The sequence below is a fragment of the Xyrauchen texanus genome, chromosome 28 (assembly GCF_025860055.1).
Source record: "Xyrauchen texanus isolate HMW12.3.18 chromosome 28, RBS_HiC_50CHRs, whole genome shotgun sequence".
NCBI lineage: Eukaryota > Metazoa > Chordata > Actinopteri > Cypriniformes > Catostomidae > Xyrauchen > Xyrauchen texanus.
The window spans coordinates 8,246,339-8,270,579 of NC_068303.1; positions in this window are offsets into that span (position 1 = coordinate 8,246,339).

Here is a 24,241-nt window from a genome sequence, read left to right on the forward strand (position 1 = left end):
TATTTGGACAGAAGGAAGGAAGTTTGGATATAAAGGAAGGAAAAAATTTGGAAGTAAGGAAGATGAAGAAAAATGAAGAAATTTAAAGAAAAAATATTGGATAGAATAAAAGGAAGGCGTAAAGAATATATATATATATATATATATATATATATATATATATATTCTTCAAGAGTTATTTTTTATTTATTGATCATGATCTAAAAAAATAATAAAACAAAATCTGAATCCTTATAAAGTCCATGGTTATGTTTACACAGGTGGTATGATTTGTGCACTTTATTTTAACTGTATTTGACTCAATTAATGCGTGTAATTAACACGGATAAACTCAAATGTCAAAGACGTTTGAAGTAAAATGTTAAAGCTAAACAATTTCTGAATAAATGAACTAAAACCAAAAATTGTTACAATTATCTATTTTCTGGGCTGATAAATATGTTAGTGACTGAAATGTGGGTATACCATCTAAATGAAGGCTGTAATTGCAATGATGTCAGTACATTATTCTTATTTTCATAGCTTGTGTTTTGCAAGGCATTTCATATGTTTGTTTCCTAAGGACAATTTCACGTAACTGTAAACTTTTCTCTTTATTTCTCTACTAAGAAATAAAAAACAGTGTAATCTAATCAAGAGTATGATGTATGTTCTGAGCACCAGGGAATCATTTATATAAGCCACTGAATTTAAATGCAAATCGGTGGAAAAACAAAAGGCTTGACTGGGTGTATGAGTCAAATAATAAGGGAGTTTATTTCCTGCTAGAACTGTGTGCTGTGCTGGGTGAGAAATAAAACTATTGTTTCCTCTGTCAGCACCATCATTTCACAGGCTGCAAATTAAAGCCTGTTTTTAATCCTCCTTCCTTATATTTGCTCAGCTGTTTAAAAAGAATAAATGGAGAAAAGTTTCTTGGAAAATACATTTATAATTATACTGTACATGTACAGAGTGCACATGCAAATTGTAGCTACCCCACTGGAATGATGGTCAAGTACTCCTTAAACTGATGTTTCCATTAGCTTTTTATTCGAATCGTAACACTCATGTAGACACCGTAAGAGCTACAGCAAAACAAACAAACACTGTATCACTCAAACCCGTTAACCAACATCACAATAAAACGATACAATTACAAAAAAAAAAGATAAACATTAACTTAGTTTACCTTATAACCCTCAAGTGGGATGCACAAAGACTTCACAGGGAGAGAAAACCGTCATGCATGTAAGCTGCGTCCTTCACGAAAATGTGCGCATACACATAGCGGAAACAGAGCGCGTTTTAAACACCCATGTTGGCACATTAAGGCCGTATAAAAATAAAAGTCCTTCAAAATGACTATACGAATAATTCGATACTGACCTTATAAATTCAGGCAAAATTAGCAGTCACTTACACTCCCACCAAATCATGAGTTATAATAAACAAATGATTTCAAAATTACAATGACACTTCAAATAATATAAACCAAAAAAAAACAAACATCAAAAAAAAAAAAAAAATTTAACAAGTCTCCAACAATAAAACCAACTTCTGAACAGGACGTTCAACAACAGAAGGCTTCCCAAGACGTTCTCCTTTCTTTCCCAGATTTTTATCACCAAAATAAACCCTGACTCTCCGCACAAGTCCATCCGAATCTATGGTAGTTTCTGCAATCCTACCTAAAGACCATTTTTGTCTAGGTAGATCATTGTCCTTAACAATCACAATGTCCCCTACTAACATATTTCTCTTAGGGTGTGCCAACGCTGTCTGACTGCAATATTGGAGAGATACTCTTTACGCCAGCGACTCCAAAATTGTTTAGCAAGATATTGAACATGGCGCCACCTTTTTCTGGCAAAAAGATCTTCTCTAGTAAACTTGCCTGGAGGAGGTAAGGCAATGGTAGATTTCATGGTAAGAAAATGATTTGGCGTTATGGGTTCAAGGCTATTTGGGTCGCTTAAATTGTTGACAGTAAGTGGGCGACTGTTTACAATTGACATGGCTTCGTAAAGGAACACTCTTAAAGATGAATCGTCAATCCTTTCAGAAGCAATTAAAAGTGTAGACTGGAGGACACTTCTGACAGTCCTAATCTGTCGCTCCCATACACCTCCTGTATGACTTGCACATGGTACATTCATAACAAAGTCGCACTGATTCGAAGCCAAGAAATTATTTAACTTCTCAGTGTCAAGTTCTTTGAGCGCTTCAGCCAACTCATTCTTAGCCCCTACAAAGTTACTCCCTGATCAGATCTAATCTGCCGCACAGCCCCACGTATGGCGATAAAACAGCGCAAGCTATTAATGAAGGAATCTGTTGACATTGAATCAAGCATCTCAATATGAATGGCACGGGAAGACAAACAAGTCAAGATCAATCCATATCTCTTGTGCGTCTTCGCCCTTGTTTCACAGAAAATGGACCAAAACAATCCATACCACAGTAAGTGAATGGTGGAGAAGGATTCACTCTCTCTGAAGGCAAGTCAGCCATCCTTTGCTCTTCTGTTGGACGCCTGTGTTTTCTACAGGTAACACAGTTACGCACATGAGATGCTACAACACGATTGATGCCTAGGATCCAAAACCCACTTGAACGAATTTCATTGATGGTAAATCCTTTACCTTGATGTTTAACTCTTTCATGGCAATCAGCAATAATCATTTTCGTAATGTGATGGTACTTGGGGATAATTGTAGGATGTTTGAGTAGACTACAAAGAGAAGAATTGCGAAGTCTTCCTCCCACCTTAAGCACACCATCACTATCGAGAAATGGATCAAGGTTGTACAATTCATTGTGAGATGACAATTGGATACCTTTACTTAATGCTTTCAATTCAATTTCAAACACATGTCCTTGCAGAAGTTTGATTATGAGGCACTTCGCCTTTCTCTTTCCTCAACTGTAGAAAGTCTGTTTGACTTATCCTTGCGAATCCGTCGTTGAATACGTGCGATTGCTCCTATTACCTTAGACCAAGACGAGAACTTTGACAGGCGTATTTAAAATAAATTCCTGTTCCACTGCATTTATGTTAAGCGTTTGAGAACATCTGACTTCTGAGTCACTTGGTTGTAATTCTGGAATCTCGTTGGCAGGAAGAACCATCTCCTTATTCCATAAGAAACTTGGCCCTGTGAACCAGTCAGATGAAATCATTTCATCAACAGTGAGACCTCTTGAGACATGAGCTGCAGGATTTTCCTTTGTTGGAACATACCGCCATTGCTGCGGCACTGTACTTAAATGAATCTTTTGCACTCTGTTAGCAACAAATGTATGGAATCGTCTGGCCTCATTATTGATATACCCCAGAACAACCTTGGAGTCAGTCCAGAAAAACTCTGTGATGTCAGCATACCGAAGTTCTTGCTTAAGAATTTTACTGACGTTCACTGAAACGACTGCAGCCGTCAACTCCAACCTTGGAATAGTTGTAATCTTTAAAGGAGACACACGAGACTTCCCCATGGCGAGAGCAACATGGACATCTTTCCTTTCATTTTTCAATCTCAGATATGAGCACTGTCCATAGCCACTAGTACTAGCGTCTGAAAAATGATGCAGCTCTACTTCCTTTACCTTTCCAAACCCAGGAGGAGCATATGTGCGGGAATAGTCACTTTCTTCAAGTTACCCAAATCTCTTCTCCAGCACTCCCAACTTGGCTGCAACTCATTTCTCAGTGTCTCATCCCACCCTATACCATGTCTGCATACTTCCTGAAGTATTTTCTTTCCATGAAGAATAAATGGAGCCAAGAACCCTAATGGGTCATACAATGATGCAATCGTAGATAAAATTCCACGTCGAGTTACTGGCTGTTCCTTGAGAGAAATATCAAACTTAAAACAATCAAGTTCCATGTTCCACTGAATCCCCAATGTCCGCTCTGTCAAGGAATCAAATGAGAGATCAGGTTCTTTTACATTGATTGCTCGTTCTGAGGGAGGAATACTTTCCAGCACAGCATTAAAATTGGACACAAATTTGTGAAGTCTAAGGCCACCAACAGCACAAAGGTCCCGGGCTTCTTGAGCAAGTTGAATTGCATCCTCTGTTGTTTGTACACTTGTAACACCATAGTCCACATAAAAATCATTCATTACAAACTGAGATCCCAAAGGGTACTGATCCTTGTTACCTTCAGCCAAATACTTCAATCCATAGTTCACACATCCTGGAGATGAAGACGCCCAAAGAGATGAACTGTCATTCTGTACTCTCGAGGTTGTTCTTTTAAGTCTCCATTTCTCCACCACAAGAAACACAGAAAATTTCTGTCTGCTTCGGGCACATGGAACTGATGAAACATTTTCTCAATATCACATATTAAAGCAACAGGGTGCTGGCGAAATCTGAGAAGAACCCCGGTCAAATTGTTCATCAAATCAGGTCCTTGAAGGAGATGATCATTTAAACTGATTCCATCATACCTCGCAGAACAATCAAAAACAACTCTCAGCTTGTCTGGTTTTTTCGGTGATAAACACCGTGATGAGGAACATACCATTTTCCACCTTCACTCCCTCCATCTTTAACTTCCTCTGCCTCTCCTCTATCAATGACCTCCTCCATAAATTTCACATAATGCTCTTTGTACCTTTGGTCCTTCAACAATTTTCTCTTTAGATGATTAAGTCTCACAAGAGCAAGTTGTCTGTTGTCTGGCAAATTAGGTCTCTCTTTGAAGGGTAGAGGCATTTCATAGTGTCCAGAGCTATTTCTCCTTATACCATCACTTAACTTGTTCAAAAAGGTGATGTCATCTTGGGAAAGAGTTTTGTCATCATCATTAGCATCCCTAAAATCAGATTCTAAAATGCGTATGGCATCTACTGGAGTCAACGGAGGAATTTATTTAACCGAAAGTCTATGACAGAGACTAGTGATACCTGAAGAGTCAAGCCTGGGTAATGAAGGTCCAACAATGCTCCAACCCAAATCAGTCTTGACAGCATAAGGTTCATCGTTCTCTCCTAAAATCACTTGTCTTGGTGCCAGTGCTCTAGCACAATTATAGCCAATCAAAAGGCCAGCTTCACAGGCCTTCAAAGAGGGCATCTCTTCAACAATTGCAGAAAGATGATTCCAAAGTTTAGCTGTTTCACACGTAGGTATATGTGCATGGTTGACAGGAATACAATCTTTAGTATAGACAGGGGAGTTCAATATAAGTGGCAGAACTATAACCCCTTACACGAAGTCCTGAGATCCTTTCACTCTTCACTATGGTATCCTTTCCAGTCATGGTGGTCAGTTTTAACTTGACAAGAAATTTATCTGCTTGCAAGACATTGCTAACTTCTTGGTCGATAAAGGTTGTATCACTCTGTGAATCGAGCAAGGCATAAACTAATTTTTCCGTACTTGCATTGTTGCTTGATGATAACCATACTGGCACAACCATTGATGTATAAGATGATCCCTTTCTGGCCACACTCAAAGACAGAACCGCTGTTGACTCATCTTCTGACCTTGGAGCAGATGCCGTTAATGGAACTAGCCTTTCTCTTTTGGTGAAGTTATCATCATGAAGGCAAGTAGGATGTTTCCCTTTACATGAGTTACAGGAATGACGATGACGACAGTCTCTTGCTCTATGGCCAGTTTTCAAACATCCATAACAAAGATTATTTTCCTTTATGTATGCCCGTCGTTCTGCTAGTGTCTTGGTCATCAGTTTGGAACAATCATAGAGCTGATGTTTAGGATCTTGACAAAATACACAGGGAGGTTTGACAGTTTGCTTGATGATCTTTGGTCTATTAAACCCCAAATCGTTCTGAGTATTAAGGACATTAGCCTTATTTCCTTTAGACTCTCTGGAATTTTGTTTGTTAACAGATGTTAGACTGAGAGCATAAGATGACGTGACTGGATTACAGCCAATCTCTGCTTCTAATGAGACGAATGCTGTAAAGGTCTTAAAGTCAGGAAAATCATTATTGTTTCTCAAGGTTTGTGTAACTTGACGATTCCAACGCTAAGCAGCCCATTCAGGTAGTTTTTGAACTAACTTTTGGTTTTCGTCACAGTCATTTAAGATTTGTAGACTTGCAACATGAGGTATGGCACCTTGGCAGGCATTAAGAAAATCCGAAAATTCTCTAAGTCCAATAGCATCCTTTGATTGAATTTTTGGCCAATTTGCAAGCTTCTGGCTGAAAAGCACGTTGAATCACAAATGGTTGACCATACCTTTGATCTAATTTACTCCAGGCATCTTTATAAGCTTCATTATCACTCCTGTAGAAGGTACCATCCAAGGTCTTATGCGTGCGATCCACCCACATACCTTTTAGATAATAAAGTTTGTCAGCAGCAGATATACTCTTTCGCTCAATCAAGGACATGAAGGAAGCCTTCCACTCAACATACTGAATGGGATCACCATTAAACACAAAGGGCTCTGGAGCTGGCAATCTATTCAAATTTATGCTGTCTTGTAAGGCTTGAACAAGAAAAGGCAGTTCATTTTGAGATGGAGATATATCATTAGCAAGTTGGCAAGAAAGGCTTGGAAGGCAATGTTGTTCTCTGATAACATGGTTTGTTGAAAGATCAGCAACTTCTTGCACTACTATCCGATTATAGGCCTCAAACCTTGCCTGTGCTACTTTTAAAACCTTTTCCTGCCTGTAACTGCTCTAGTTCACGCTTTTGAGCATCTAAGATCTCCTTCCGCTTATTTTCCTCCATTAACATTTTGTACTCCACTTCTTTTGCCGCCAATTCTGCAGCTGCTTCAGCATGTTTTGATGCTACACATGAAGAGGCAGTACGATGACTCGATTGAGCACTAGACTTATGGCTAATTCGAGAAACAGTAGAGCCATAGATAGAACGAGCATGGCTAAATTCAAGTAAATCCTTTAGCTGATGTTTTACTTGTTCTACATCAAATTCATCAATGCCTGATATTCTTTCATAACCAACTTTTACTATTTCTGTTGTTACAGCCTCACAAGCATCAATACAACGCCTCAGTTCAGTAGATGGCGTGACATAATTTCGAACTTCAACATAGATACGCATAATTTTCTCCTTTTCCTCTTCCAGGGTATCAATAAGATTTGCTACCTGGCTCTCAGTAATATCAGACTTAAGTTGATCTCTAGCCTTACGTGCCAACATTTTCCATTGTTCATACATGGAAATAATCTTTCTTTCTTTCTTCTGAATTTCATCTTTTGAAATGCAAGCATTTTCCCTGTAGGATTTTGTGGGCTTAACAGAACGTCGAGGACCTTGAGAATCTGCTAAATTTTCTCTGAGTTTGATTTTAAGTTCACTCATAGATTGTTCTTTAGCCTCAATTGTCTCTATTATCTGTTGTCGCTTTAAACTCTCTGTTGATGTTTGATATTCATTATTAAGGACTTCAATATCGTGTTGGAGACTATTAATCAGCCCTTCACATTCAACATTATCAAAAGAACAATTTAACTCAGTCATTTTAAAAATTACCAAACTAACACACACAATAATATAAAATGTCCAGCACAGTTAAAACATTATTTAAATTACCAAACAGTAATCATATAGTTTCAAACATTAATATCAAGTGGTTTTGTGTTTTTAAAACAACCCTTTGAAAGACAAATATTTCCTTTAAAACTCGTACATATATCACTTCTTCAAACACAATAAATTATTTGGTCTTTCAAAATGCTTTAAACATTTCAAACCCTTGTTTTGAGCTCAATGTCCTTTTACTGCTGTAGAAGTGCAAGGAAAAATGTCACCTGAAGTAGAACACAGACTTTCTCAATCCATAGTGTAAGTTTAATCCTCGTTTTCAACCGTGGTTATCCATAAACGAACCACATTTGACCATCGGAAATCGACCTGCTGCCCGTGAACATCCACTTCTCACAGACCCGTCGGCATGGACACCAATCATTAACACAGCAGCAGTCTCGAACGACGAATGGTCAAGATCTTACTGTAGCTACCCCACTGGAATGATGGTCAAGTACTCCTTAAACTGATGTTTCCATTAGCTTTTTATTCGAATCGTAACACTCATGTAGACACCGTAAGAGCTACAGCAAAACAAACAAACACTGTATCACTCAAACCCGTTAACCAACATCACAATAAAACGATACAATTACAAAAAAAAAGATAAACATTAACTTAGTTTACCTTATAACCCTCAAGTGGGATGCACAAAGACTTCACAGGAAGAGAAAACCGTCATGCATGTAAGCTGCGTCCTTCACGAAAATGTGCGCATACACATAGCGGAAACAGAGCGCGCTTTAAACACCCATGTTGGCACATTAAGGCCGTATCAAAATAAAAGTCCTTCAAAATGACTATACGAATAATTCGATACTGACCTTATAAATTCAGGCAAAATTAGCAGTCACTTACACAAATATCTGCTTTCTGTCTTATATAGTGGAGGAATGTGATGTGGAGGAGGGAGTGGCCAGGCCTTGAGGACACGCTGAATTGTCCTAATCTTTCGGGTCTCACCAGTTCGAGAGAGAGAGAGAGAGAGAGAGAGAGAGAGAGAGAGAGAGAGAGAGAGAGAGAGAGAGAGAGAGAGAGAGAGACGCAGCCGCTGTGTGCATGTCTGTGTGTTTATGCTTGTTAAAGTTCAGTTATGTCATTAAAATGATGTTGACTGTTCAGCCGGATCCCGTCTCCTCCTTGCACATCCTGTCAACCCTGTTACAGACACTCTCAATCACCACTCTTATAACAAACATGAAAAGAACATCACCCTGAATTAAATAAAATTTCCGTCAGACAGTCCCCCACCCCACCCCCCCCAACCTAACCCTAATTAATTAATCAATTAATCACATATCAATTTCTACTGAGAAAGGCCTATTGTTGCACTTCTCACAGGATGCATTCTTGCATTCATCTATTCTATTTTGAATTGTCATCTATACATATGAGTCACACAGCCACTTTTGGAGCATCTCACTGGTTTACAGCATCATAAACGCTACATTTTAAGAATGCTATGACAAGTTAAAAGTAGTTGAAACTGAAAATCACATTTCGAGATCCCTGCATTTTGTTGGGCTTCGTCCAGCTGTCAAGAATGCATCCTGTATTACTAGTTCTCTTTCTGTAGCTCTACTGTTTGTGAGGTTTGTTGATGCGCACTGACTGCCCCCTGCTGATCTGGCTCATAGAAACAATAACTTCAGGCTTGAATTGCTCTGATGATAGGAAAATGCTTTTAATACAGAATTTAATTAAACATCAGTGCACATGATTAATTGTGTTTTTTACACATTACTTTCCCTATAATTAATCACTCTAATTGAACATGTTAAATCGACAGCCCTAATAGTTACATTTCAGTACTGTGACCTTTGTTGTCCTCTTGCTTTGAAGGAATGCCACAGAGCTCACATTCCAAAAAAGCATGATATTTTACTGAAAGAGTACAGTATATGGGCTGTTATGTTCACTTTGGCCAAGAAATGAGCCCGGATCGCACTGCATGACTGCATTTAAAAGAAAGTCTTCCATTTGTGCTCTTTTGGATTTCCAATAAAGGGATCTAAATGTTTCAGTATTGGCTGATTCTGGGACATAATCACTGGTTTTAATTAAAATCTGTAAATGTGCATTGACGTGCACACACATTCAGCCTACCAAAAAGCTATTGCAAACCCTAATGGAATTCATAATTTGCTTCATTTGCAAATGGTTCCAACAAGGGATGAGCAGCTTTGCACGAACACTTCATCACTCTGTGTGATTATTTGACAACAGGCCTCTGCCTTCTGTTTGGTGATTCAGACACAGACTGTGCTGAATGCAGATGCCTGAATGTGATTGTATTCAGTCACTGAATTGGCTTATCTGCCAATGGAGCCTGAACTAGGACTAATCAAACATTAAAATAATTCAGAACACTCTTGTCATGCTTAAAACTCTCTCAGAATAAACACATGACTATGCATTCTGATTCACGTTTCAAATGACTTGAGATGGATGAATTAGTCATGCTACACCATGCTTTCTATTAATAATGGTCATTATCTTTACAGGCATAATGTAAAAAGTGTGACAGTACACGATTCTGTGTCCGTATGCATATTAAAGACTAAGCTGTAATTATGCCCCCCACCACCACCATTGTCAGTCTGATCATTGTAATGAACTGGCCACGGAGACAGTGTTAGGATCCATGTGCAGGAAGTTTATTAAAAGAGACAAGCAAACAATCCAAAACAGCAGACAGAGAGACATAGTCGTAAAGCAGGCAAATAAATCCAATAAACCAAATATACAGTCCAACCAGGCAAACAAAACAAAGGGTAATCCAAAAAGCAATAAAACCAGAAAAACAGGCAATGGTCATAACATGAATCAAGAAACAATTGCAATGGAAAAATGCTCGGCCAGGCAGGGTAAACTGGACACACACAAAAACAAACACACACACACACACACACACACACACACACACACACACACACGACCAGTGAAGAAATGTTTGAAGATCAGTATTCGGAGAGGGCTCCCCCCCTGGTGTTCTTCTGCTGGAACGTCCCCTTGGTTGTGGTGTTGGACAATTAGGATGGGTTTGGTGGAACTCTTGGATCAGGGACCGGTCCAGTATGCCCTTGGCGGCTACCCACGATCTCTCCTCCGGTCCATAGCCTTCCCAGTCCACCAAGTATTGTATCTGGCTCCCTTGTAGCCTTGAGTCCACGATATCTCTGACCACATATGTTGGTGTTCCATCAACCTCCATTGGAGCCGGATGCTTGTGTTTCTTGATTCCTGGGCCAGATGCTGGGTTGACTGGTTTCAGCAAGGACACATGCGGTAGTTAGCAGGAAGTTCTAATCTGTAAGTAACTGGGTTTATTTGATGGATAATTCTTAATGGACACACATACCTTGGACTGAGCTTCCTGCAGGATAGCCGCAGCTTGAGATCCCTTGTGGATAACCAGACCCTCTGTCCAGGCTGATAGTTGGGTTGAGTTGCCACTCAGCTTGAAAGCATTGCGCTCGGACCACTCGCTGTAGCCGGACATGTACGCTGTCCCTCACCCTCTCATTCCACCTAATCCAATCATCCACCGCTGGTACTTTAGATGGTTCTCCTGACCAAGGGATCATCAGGGGTTGGTAGCCCAGCACGCATTGGAAGGGGGTTAACCCCGTAGAGGTATGAGTGAGGGAATTCTGTGCGTATTTGGCCCAGGGCAAGAAGTCGCTCCACTTCTCCTGTTTACGGCTACAGTAGGAGTAGAGCATTAGCAGTTGCCATAGCTGTAGGTAAACCCTTGAGACGTACAAGTCTACCCAATTTTGAAAATCAGTTGATAATTACCAGTATGGTGGTGTATGCGTTGAAGTTTGGCATGTCAGTGATGAAATCGATGGACAGGTGGGACCATGGTCTTTGGGGTATTGGCAGTGATTGGAGTAATCCTGTGGGCAATTCTCTGAAGTTCTTAGATTATGCACACACTTGACAAGACTTCACATTTTAATATCACAAATTACAGATGGCCACCAGAAGGAATTACGTACCAGAGTGACTGTTCTTTGGATGCCAGGGTGTCCTGTGCTCAATGAAATGTGGACCAATTGGATAGTTGACCATCAAACTTGTCAGCAAGAGCAATGCTTACCGGTTTAGCATGGGGAGCTGACAGTTAGTGAATGTAGTGAGTCAAACATCCGTTGGCAGCTCGTAGGTTGTTCAGCTGGTCTTGATGACCTTTTAAAGCCTCACACTGGTGTGCAAATGCAGCCTGGAGCTGTGAGACTTCCGCTGGATCCATGGTTGGCGAAGTATTCTGTAACGAACTGGCCATGGAGATGGTATTAGGATCCACGTTCAGGAAGTTTATTAAAAGAGACACAAGCAAACAATCCAAAACAGCTGGTAGAGAGCCATAGTCGTAAAGCAGGCAGATAAATCCAATAAACCAAATAGACAATCCAACCAGGCAAACAAAACCAAGGTTAATCCAAAAAGCAGAAATCTAGACAAAAGTAAATGGCCATAACATGAATCATGAAGCAATGGAAAAATGCTCGGTAAGGCAGGGTAAACTGGAAATACTTTGCAATGAACAATGGAACTGCATGGCTATATATATATATATATATATATATATATATATATATATATATATATATATGATAAACAGAAATGAGCAGTGAAGATATGGGTGAAGATCAGTATTCGGGAGAGGGCTCCCTCTGATGGTTGGTAGGATGGGTAACAACCTCAGATTTTACAATCATCTAGTTTATTAGTATGAATGTCTTAAATGGGAGTTTATAACTGTATGCAATGTGACACACCTTTTATTTTGGGTATTATTAAAATTTTAATTAAATATTATATGGTGTCCACATTTTTAATTGTCCATTATCCCCATTATTTCAATTTTCTGTTTTGTATTTTGGCACTATAATTTACAGTCACTTGGCTACAGTAAACATTTAGCCTGTGTTGTAGAACTTTCAACAATTCAGTTGATTGCTAACTTGGCCAACTATCAAAACCTTACATACAAGTAATGTAATGAGGAACAATATTTACCGTCTTTCAAATCCAGTAATGCTGTAAAAATGTATATTAAATTAATGGTGCTTAGCTATTTTTGGTAATGTGTTGCTATATATGGTTAGCTGTGTCTCAATACAAATTTATGAGTATAACAGTATCATGCACAATAAACTGACTGTATGAAATATGTAATGTACTTTCCTAGTCATAAACAGTCTTAAACAGAGAATAATGAATTCAAGTTATTGTCTATTTTTAACACTGATTACAAATACAACAGTATGAGTGAAAACCTTAGTACAATTTCATACCAAATGCTACCACATTGTAGTGTATAATAAATAGCTACACAAAACACAATGTCATAGATATCTGTGGGGTTTCCAAAGATAAGAAATGTCTCTGAATAAACCTAAATAACAGTTTTCCTATTGTGCTCTTTGCCTTTATTCAATACAGCAGATTTATAAAAAGAACCAACAGATCTATTTTTTGAATAGCTGTTATCATTTTCTATTACTTGTTTATTTATTTTTATTTATCATGTCCTTATTCTTTTTCTACAATAATCTATCTTTAATTGCCTGGAACAACTAGCTTTGGACATACAATCACACCAATTTCCCTGTGACAAGGAAAATATATAAAATCCAAATTACAGTATTATTACCCTCTCCAGGAACAGCTGGCCCCTGCTGTGTTTACAGAGATGCAGTCATTGTTCCTGTGAGAGGATGATAAAAGCTTCAGGGCCAGAGGACTCCATAAAATATAAAACTCACACTGTGTACTTCACCTGCGTTTATGGAAACACATTCAATTACAACAGGTCAAACCGCATGTTTTACAGTACCTGACAGAATCCTCTCAAATCATTGTAGAGCAAAATGTAAATAATAGATTATCCCACACTGCAAATAAATGTAACCTTAATGACTATTTTACTCTTGTTTTCCTGTAAAAAATATTTAAAAGCCCTTAAAACAAGACCAAAGATCAAAGATATTTGAACGTATTTTCAGAGAATATATCTTGAAATGTGTTTTAAGCATAATCAATTGAAAAAAATCAAGATACAGGATACTGAAAACAAGTGTTGCTTCTCATGTAAATGTCTATATTGTTTTAAAGATTTTGCAAGGTTTATTTTTATCGTTTTTTTTTTTTTTTTTACTGGAAACAAGTAAAACAAAGACTAATTAAAAACTTTTTTTTTTTTTTTTTTAATTTGCAGTTATTGTTCTCATTGAAACCTTTTTGATCATGTGACCAAACAAGGCGTCGATGACAGCAGAGTTTGGCTTTGGGAGAAATGGCAAAAAACAACATCTGGTAAAAAACCTAATGAAGTGTTACATTGAAACATGTTTGAGTCAAAAGAAGAGTCTCATTTCATCCGATATGCCATTTTTAAATTTTTTGCAATTTATCAGGAAACGGCATGCTGTTAAACACAATAAGCATGTATGTGGACTATATGCTCATTTTAATTGAAAATATCCTATATTCACTGTGCCATCAATGGATGCATCAAAACCTGGAAAATGTTGTTTCAGAGACTGTATAAGGAGTTAAGATGAAAATAATGTGCATTTTGAGGTGTTCTGAGACCAGTGCAGACAGACAGCACACTGGATGTTAAGTCATTCACTAAATAGTGAGCAAGGGAGCATCCTACAGCTCTCTATGCTCTCTATATGATATTCAGTACATACATTTAGATTTATTCATGTAAAATTGTATTTTAAGATGGTTGGCAGTGATTGGATGATAATAAACAATTTGATAATAAAAAAATCTGACTTTCAATAGCTTAGTCCCACTGTCCACATACTTACATACATATTTTTAGGAAAACTATCTGGTCTAATAATATAATATATATATATATATATATATATATTTATTTATATGTTATATTTATGTTTCTTAAGTACTACTAGCTACAAATCAAAAAGGGTAATGGAAAATGCACAGAGCAGTCAGGAGGTGTCTCAGGAGGTGAAAACAGTCTCATCTTGTGCTGTGAGTTCAGATCCTTACCGCATTGCCACCATCACTCATGCTCCCAAATGGAAGAAACACAGATAAATTACAAGCAGGATTTAAAGCTATACATGTCAAAATCTATCCTCCTGACTTCAACCTCTAAAATCCATTTCTCAAGTCAGGTATTCATAATGAAAATCAAGCCTGACGATGAATTTAAAAATCATAGAAATCCAAGGAGTTTTATACCTCGAGCAGGATAAAGCTGTAGAACATATCTGTGAGTATCAGCTCGGATTCTGAGGAGTATTTTGGTGAACTTGGGTTGAAAGTCGGCCAACTGTGAATCCCGATAACTGAAAGGGCTCGACTTGCATCGAAAGCACAGATGCTGCCCAGATCTTTTGTTCAGGCTAAACTATGATGCACATATTGCATACTGCATATTGCTTTTTTTATTTATTCTATTACTTGTATATAAACAGAGGTTATGTGAGATTACTTTTCAAAGTTTGATTATGGCACATACAGTAAATATTGAAAGTTTTGAGTGATTTATTGAAGTGCTTTAATTGTTCTCTAGCAATTAACATTAAATAAACATATTATCCTAAATATATACGTTAACACTTTATAATAAGGTTCCATTTATTAACATTAGTTAATGCATTAGGTTTTATGAACAATAAATGTTTTTACAGCATTTATTAATCTTTGTTAATGTTAGTTAATAAAACACAATTTTCATTGTTAGTTCATGCTAGTTCAGAGTGCATTAACTAATGTTAACACAACTTTTTTATGTATTACTATATATTGAAATAAACATTAATAAAGATGAACAAATGCTGTAAAATATTGTTCATTGTAAGTTCTTGTTAACTAATGTTGTTAACTTATATTAAAGGATATTCCAGGTTCAATACAAGTTAATCTCAATTGACAGAATTTATGGAAGAGGCTAATATAGATTACCACAAAAATATGTTTTTTAAGTGCCCCTCCTTTTGTTTAAAAAAAAAAAAAAAGTATTGTTACCATGGTGATGTAATGTCAACCAACCCTTAAACGACTGTAAAAATGATGATTCAAACAAATTACCAGCTTAAAAATTACATGACATTTTAACAGAATTAATAGTAATGTAAATGCTTTAAGCTTATAAAATTATATGCTTCGCATTTCTGCCTTTAAATCCTCCAAAAATAGGCCCCATTAATTCCCATTGTAAGTGCCTCAGTGTAACTTTTTGAGATTTTTCGATTTTTAAAAAATAATTTGTTTTTTGTGGTTATCAACATTATGCCACAAATTCTGTTGATTAAGCTTAACTTGTATTGAACCAGGAATTGTCACAATGCTGTCAGTTTGGGTTTTTCTGTGACAGGATCATGAAATCATTGTTCTGTGTCTGTCTTGTGGTTTGTTTTCTGTCTTTGTGTGAGCACACAGCTTCAGATGTGGTTTCCCTGCTGTTCGCTCTTTGGTCGGTCTTGTGTTTCATGTCCGGAGCATGGTGTCTGGATCATGACTTTCCTGTCTGGTTCGGTTCGGTTTGGGTTTTGGTGTCGGAATTCAGACACTCAAGCTCCATGTCTTGTCTTTTATTGGTGTGAGTGTAGTGTGCTTATGTCATCTTGGTAGCATGCACTCAAGTCAATCGTTTGTGTCCGTCTCTCGCGTCTGCGGACGCACTTCGCTTTGCGCTGGCTTTGCGATGTGCACCCGGGTCGCGATCTGTCTTCATTTTGTGCTGACGTTTGATCACTTTGGTCTGAGCTGTCCTATTTATTTGTGGCTAAACTCTCACACAGGTGTCTTGTCACATGTCGTTGCCTGTTGCGTGCATCGTGTGGTGTTTGCCTCATGATGTACGCTCAGGCTTTGTCCAGTGTGAGAATGCATGGCATTGCTTTGTTGCCATTGGCATGCATTCTCTCATCTTATCTGTCAGTTGGCATGAGCACATATTACCTCATTGTCTGGACGATGTGCGCTTGTGCCATTTGGGTGTTTGTGTCTTGTTAGAGCACATGGTTTTATTTTGTTTCTGTTTTGCCTCATGTCTCTCAGTTCTCTGTCAAATCCCACCTCCTTGTTTGCCCATTATTAGTTTATCTGTCTCATCTGCCCTGCCCATTAACCTGTTGATTTCTCTCCCTATTTTTATCTCCTCATGTGTGCCAGTTCATCTAGTTTCATGTTTCATGTCGTTCTTGTTCCTAGATCCTGTGCCTTGTCTGTCCTGTTGGTTCCGGTCGGTCCTGGATACAGTTTATATGCCCCAGGTTCAGTGGGCTTCCAGCGTTGGACTGTGTTTTCCCCTATTTTTTTTGCTATTTTTGGTTAAACATGGCAGAATAGACAACAGGGTTCCAAGTAATTGGTTTGTAATTACTGATAAGCTTACATTTTTAAAGACATTTTTCGTAATAGTTTGTATCCTATCTGAAAAGTGGCATATAATGACATCACCATAACTAGAAATGAAAAGTCATAACTGTATGATTGATTTGAATGCATGCTGGTGATTTCTGTACCAATTTGAAATGTCTGTGTGCAGCAGTATGGTTAAAAAGTGAAGAGAGTCTCTCTTTTTCAAACCTCAGACTGAAAATCATTCATTCTTTAGACAGCACTCACCATAATTAGTGTTTCTCTCACTCCAGCCCAGCACTTTTTTCTCGAGTGATCTTTCACGTAGTACATGGCCTTGGGTGACATAACTTGCTGAGAGATTAATTAGTTTGAATGAAGCAGTGGCCAAGAGTGCTCTGAGACTCCATACCTTCGAACTACAAAAAGATATTACTTTATTCGGTATCAACTTTCAAGTGTGGAACAGACAGGAAAGAGACTAAGACAGCAAGAGCTTCAAGGCTTTTTTTTTTTACATACTGTAGTCATTCACTCCTTGCATTGTTTGTACCACTTGAAAGCCAAATATTATTTTATGTTCTTAATAAAACTGTTTGAATTATTGTACTATGGTGAAATACAGAGTGGATTCCACTCACTGATCATTTTAAAATTATTTGATCATTGTAAATTAGCACAGAAAAGCTCTTAGCTACAGGTCATTTGATTGGCCTGAAATGCGTTTCTTCATCCTTTGTTTTACTGGAAGATTTTCAAAGTCATGTGATTCTTAAATCATTTGGATGTTGTTTCTGCATATTAAGTTGGGATATAAGAAATCATTTTAACAGGCAAAATTCCACGCATCAGCTTTAAAAAAATTAAACTAACGATACTGTTGGTTCTGCAGTAACATTCACCAAAATGAACCCTGCTTTGCATGGGTTGCACTCTAGTTGCTGCTAATTTACATGCATTGGAATAAACCAAATACAGTGTTTGCCCTGAATGGTCTTTTTTGTTTCATATATTATCCAATGCAAATTCATGCCTAATTAGGTGATAATCAGTGGAGGGATGTATAACATGAGACATCATCTATTATTCAAAGCAGCAGAATGAATTATGAGATAGATATGGCCTCTGTGATGGGGAATGCAAACCTAACTCATTAAAAAAACACCAGTGGTTTGTTGCTTGGTATCAGAAACACCAAAGCATTGTATATAATATGATATACAACAGTTAGTTCAAATTCGAGAACTAACTATTGTATCTACATTTTTCCTGACTAACCACAGGGTCCCACCATTATGATTCTGATTGCCACTGAATTGTTTTCTAGTTCTGTTCTCTGTGAGAAGCAATGTAAAATCTTCCAATACAAGCATTCCAGATAGAGAAAAACTGGATCCAGGCTGACAATAACAACTCAAAGTAATTTATGATATCAATGTACCTCAACTTGGTTCATAGCTACACATCATCCATCCACTCCTAGAATGGTAAATGGTCTGCCCTTATATAGCTCTTTTTTAACCTTAGCAGTTTTCAAAGCACTTTACACTGTGACTCATTCACCCATTCACACTCCAATGACAGCAGAGCTGCCATGCAAGGCGCTAGCCTGCCATTGGGAGTAACTTGGGTTCAGTGTCTTGCACAAGGACACTTCGCCATATGGAGTCGTGTGGGCCAGGAATCGATCCACCAACCCTGGGATTACTGGCAAACCTGCTCTACCACCTGAGCCACAGCTGCCCCGTAGAAATTTTGGACTGTCCAAAAACAGTTATAGCAACTGTCTAAAGGATCGGCATTATGGAGCCAGATGCTTTTTTGGGGGGGACAACTTTTATAAATGTAATACGCTAAACATAACGTTATCCAAGAACACATGCGTCAATGCAAGTAAAAACACTGGAGACCGAAAAACGAAAACATGCTTCCGATGTGAATCATAGAACACTTCCATGTTCAGGAAAAAAGCATATTTAAAAAAAAACAGCTTTTAAGCAAAATGTATATGCAATTGATTATCTTGTCATAAGTCAAAATTGAGCTCTATTGGAGATAACTAAAGTAATAAGAAGTGCAAAGTTGTGAATGTCTAACTTCCCTAATACTTTGCCCTACATTTTGTGGAACTCTTGAGGGTTTTGTAAAGTGAATGTCATGTCAGTACATTGAGGTGACAGCCTGTGGTGTCAGAATGGAGTGAGATACACCGTTAATGAGGATGAGAGATCAGGGACGGGAACCTGAAAGCCCTTTGGCACTTTTGCTTCTGTTGTAATCAACTTGCTTTAGTCTCAATCGCATATTACAATTATCTCACACCTCCAATCCAAATGCACTTGTCACCCATTATAAGTTCAAAACCTAGGAAGAGATGTTTGAAAAGAGATCACATAGGTACACTGCAGCGAGTTATCCACGTAGGTAGGCTATAAGCTGGAAATCACATTTCAAAGCATGACTCAAAACAACAACCACAAATAAAAACAAAATAGACACTGTATCAGAAAGAAAGAGAGCCTCTTGGGATGGTTGCATGGGGTGGCAGTTGTTTCACAGCTGGTGTCTGCCTTAGAACAATAATCCAGGTCATAGTCTAGTTGTGATTTAGTACAACAGAAACTCTCAAAAAAATGCCCCAAAGGGCCCAAATAAAACTCAGTCTTTCTTTTCATCATCCTTTACTGTATGGAACAAGCAAATGTTTTTTTCATTCTGTTTGATCTGTCTGTCTGTCTATCATTTAAATTTATTAAAATAGTAGGAGAAACACCTGATGAAAAAGTCAGTAATCAGAAAAAGCATCAACTGAGAACTCAAAAACAAAATCTGAACAAAAAATTGGCCTCTGGAATCTCTCTACAAAATCAATTACAGATCTATATCCAATATGTATTTATTTTCTGCTTAAAGGCATCATGTCACGAGGAATCAAATTTTCCTTGATATTTGGACACATAAGAGGTAATTCTAGTATAAAAACGTACTGTAAATTTCAGAACTCAAAACTTAATCCCCATTGCAATAAAAGCATTTAATGAAACCAAGCTGCAAAAACAGTGCAGCACGGTGGATCAGTGGGTAGCGCTGTCAACTCACAGCAAGAGGGCCCCAGTTTAAGTCCTGGCTCACCCAGGGCCTTCTGTTTGGGGTATGCATGTTCTCCCGGTGTTTGTGTGGGTGTCCTCCAGGTGATCTGGTTTCCCCCACACAGTCCAAAAAACATGCAGTTTACATGAATTGGAATCTAAATTGTCATTGGTGTGAATGTGTATGTCTGTGTGTGTTAGCCCTGTGACGGACTGGCCATCTGTCCAGGATATTTCCTGGACAGCTGGGATAAGATCCCATTGTCAGAAAAAAAGTGCAACATTTTTACCTTTAGGGGTACAATGGCTTACCACTGGGGCAGTGCCCTCAAAGGTACATTCGTGTACCCTTAAATGTGGGTACGTTTTTGTACCCTTACAGCTTGTACCTTTTTAGACACCCTTGGTGACTAACTTGGACTTCAGTGATATGGTACTATAATGTAGGTGCAAATTTGGCCTTTTAAGGGTACTGCCCCAGTAACAAGCACATTGTACCTTGAATGGCAAATTTGTACTCAGTATAGCATATTAAAAACTGCCAACTTGATGTTTAGTTACATTTATTTAATAACATGAAACATTCAATAATTTCACATTTTTGTTCACAATGTCAGAGAATGAACACTTTAAACGTCTCAGATTCACAAATATTACTACACATTTCATTTGAACTTAAGTACTCTTTAATACTCACCCCAAAAAAGGAGCACATAAAAGGAAAGGATTTAATGAACATCACAGGCATCTTTTTTAACACAACGGCAGCTTAAAAAAGAACAAGAAAAAAAGAACAAAAATTATCACGTGAGCAATTACCATTTCAGGTTGTTTCTCACAAATAAATAATTATTGTATGCCTTCAGACAACTTGAAATTAGATTTTTTTAGATCTTTTATGAAAATGTTTATGTCCTCTAAGCTTTAAATTGAGGCTCTATTGCATTTGCATTGAAAGGGTGGGCTGTAATTGTCATTAGAAATGTCTCCTTTTCTGTTCCCACATAAGAAAAGAAAGTCATACAGGTTTGAAACATCATGAGGGTGAGAAAACATCTTTGAAAGGTTCTTGACTCGTATCTTTGCAATAACACAGTTTAGGAATGAGCATATTTTTCATATAGGGTGAAAAAAGTCATGTTAAAAAAAGAAAGTATCCACTGAAGGCTGCAATTACCTCCTCTTTGATTCTTATTTCCCTTCACACCATCCATTTGCTCAGGACTAGAACCATCCTGGTGAAAGCCATTTTCATATGGTGTATCAGCATCACACTGTAAGTGGAAAACATAACGTTAATACAGTATTTAAAACCATGCAACATCTGCAAAAACAACTTTCCAAGCTTTCTTGGTGTAAGCTCATACACAATACTAGTGAAGCCCTCCTTGAAGCACTGGACAGCTGATGAATGGATTCAGTCAATTTCATCATATAATTAAAAAAATTATTCACATTAACTTGATTTTAAGGTCACACCAGTCTTATAGAAATGTCCTAACTCACCATGATGTCACTCCAAACCTGTATATCTTTTTCTCCTGTGGAACACAAAAGGTGAATGTTTGAAATCTTCATAGTTTTTATTGGCCATAATGTAAGTGGATGGTGACTTAAAAAAAGCTCAAAAAGAGGTTAAAATACCATAAAACCACAGTAAAAGTTATCAATGCTACTGAAACTATAATCCAAGTTTGTTCACAGAATGCAGTGAGAACCAGTGAGGTTTTCAGTGCTTTATTGCTTTAATTTGATAGTAAATAACAACTTATGTTCTGTTCATCAAAGTGATCATATCACTACAGATAACTTGGAATACATTATACCTTTTATTTCAAATAATTTGTACTATGGTTTATGTCTCGCCACCAGAAATTCACCCTTTTTTTATTCATTCATTCTCCACTGTCATAACAACGAGCCACGTGATAAGATGCGTGGATTGACTGTATCAGAAGCCAAGGCAACTGAGTCCTCCACCAGCCAGATTGAGGTGAGTAACCGAACCACCACAAGGACCTACTAAGTAGTGGAAATTGGGCATTCCAAATTGGGAGAAAATGGGAGAAAACCTCACTTAAATTTGACCTGTTCAAATAACTCAAACAACAATCACATCAGCATATTTTTTATATATATATATATATTTGTACTCTCTGTCCAGTATGGTGCTGCTGAGATTTTACAGCTCCCCAATCAGTCATTAAACTGATGATCCCTCAGTATACAATATACAATACAATATATGTCATACAAAGTCCAGCAAACATAAAACAGCTAAATCAATATTTGGTGTGACCACATTGCCTTCAAAACAGCACCAATTCTCCTAGGTACACCTGGAAAAATGTTCTTGGTTGTTGGCAGATAGGATGTTCCAAGCTTCTTTTAGAATTTGCCACAGTTCTATTTCGGCTGTCTCAATTGCTTCTATCTCTTCTTGTAATCCCAGACTGACTCAATATTTAGTGGGAGGCTCTGTGGGTATTATGCCATCTGTTGCAGGGCTCCCTGTTCTCCTATTCTATTCTATTCTATTTGCAACAGAATGTTGGGGAGTTTAAAATGTATATGTCCTATTGACACACTAAAGCTGAAAATATAAATAACCATCTTATGACAAAAGATTTTGTGAAGCATCTAATGTGCCTAAGACTTTTGCACAGTACTGTACATACTGATTTGCCAATGACAATGTACGCAACCTTGAGCTAAACATTAGCTCAACTCTTCTCAACATTGGTAACCTCCAAAAAAAATGTATGAGACAGAAACTTCTCTAACTCCCAACATAATAGAATATTAAACAGTGACAAGTCTCCAACCTTCCTACTACTTCTGAGATTTAAAATGTACTCTCCCAATCCAGTCCAATGCAAAGCATACACGGAACTGGAAATCACCTGCCCGGTTTCAGCAAATACATTGATGCATCAAATATTATTCACATGGTCCCAATACAATTGGATTAAGTGGCCATAGATGGATTCTACACAAGTAATAAAATTGAGAACAAATGCTACAGGATTATGTTGCATTAGTTAATGTGAAATAAGTTAATGATCAAACAATACAAATTTGAGTGTACATAATATGCGAATAAATCTATTAAACAAATTCCATGTGATCATATCACTTTATGAGGACCATGTTAAACATCACTTGGACTTAATGCAAAATAATTATGTCCTCATCCCAAACATGTATTATTTTGATTTGAAGTGTACATGCTTAGTGTTTTTAATAGATCTGCTTTCCCTTTTTTTTTCAGTGCTCCTGTAGGTCAATTGGTAGACATTGGTGCTAGTAACAACAAGAGCATGGATTTAATTCCCAGGGGACACAAGAATAACATGTAGGCATTGGGTAAGTAGCTTTGGATAAAAGTCTGGCAAATGCATGGATGTACATTTTCTCTATCCTATCTCCCTTTTTCACAGCAAAGAAAGCAAATAAATCTCACAGATAAGTGAGTATGCTAATCAGTCTGGCTTGATTTATCCAGCCGTCTCACCATTCTGCATGAAAAATAAGGTCCAATAGGTGTGTAATAAATATTACACATGAGAGTGATTCTATGGACCCATATATCACTGTAAAGTCTTTGGGTTAGCTGGGTTAATGTGTGCTATTCCTATTCATCTCAATGCCTGAAGTTTCTAGTAGCGTGAAACTTTTGAAAATGATCTACAATTAAGCAGAATCTTTATGTTAAGTACGTTTTTGTCATTTTAGTTTTTAAAAGCAGACCTTAATCATAGATGAACTCTATGAACCACGGCATCACCAAGCAGACATTTCCAAATAACAGACAGCATAAATAATCTAGATTTTAATTTCCTGAAGGAAATGCAAGTGCATGCAAAGCAGCAAACCAAAAGAATAGTGTTTAAGTATTAAGCAAGCTTAGGTTTTAGGTTTTGGTTCAGCGTCAAATTAAATGCAACTAAATCATCATTTAGCTTGTCACAACACACAGTTTGCGGAGCATACTGTAGTTAGTTAATATACGATTGTATGTATTTGCATTGAAGACAAGACCTATCACTATTCAATATGTAAACAGACTTACAGTAGAACAAACACAATTTAGTATGCAAATGTTATAAAGGCATCATATTGGTTAGCCTACTGTACATCGAAGTTAATGGGAGCTTTTCAAATTCTAATCTTAAATGTCTTGACAAAGTATCAAATTTAGGGTAATACTTTACAATACGGGGGCATTAATATGCATTAATTCATGCTTAACTAATGCACAGATA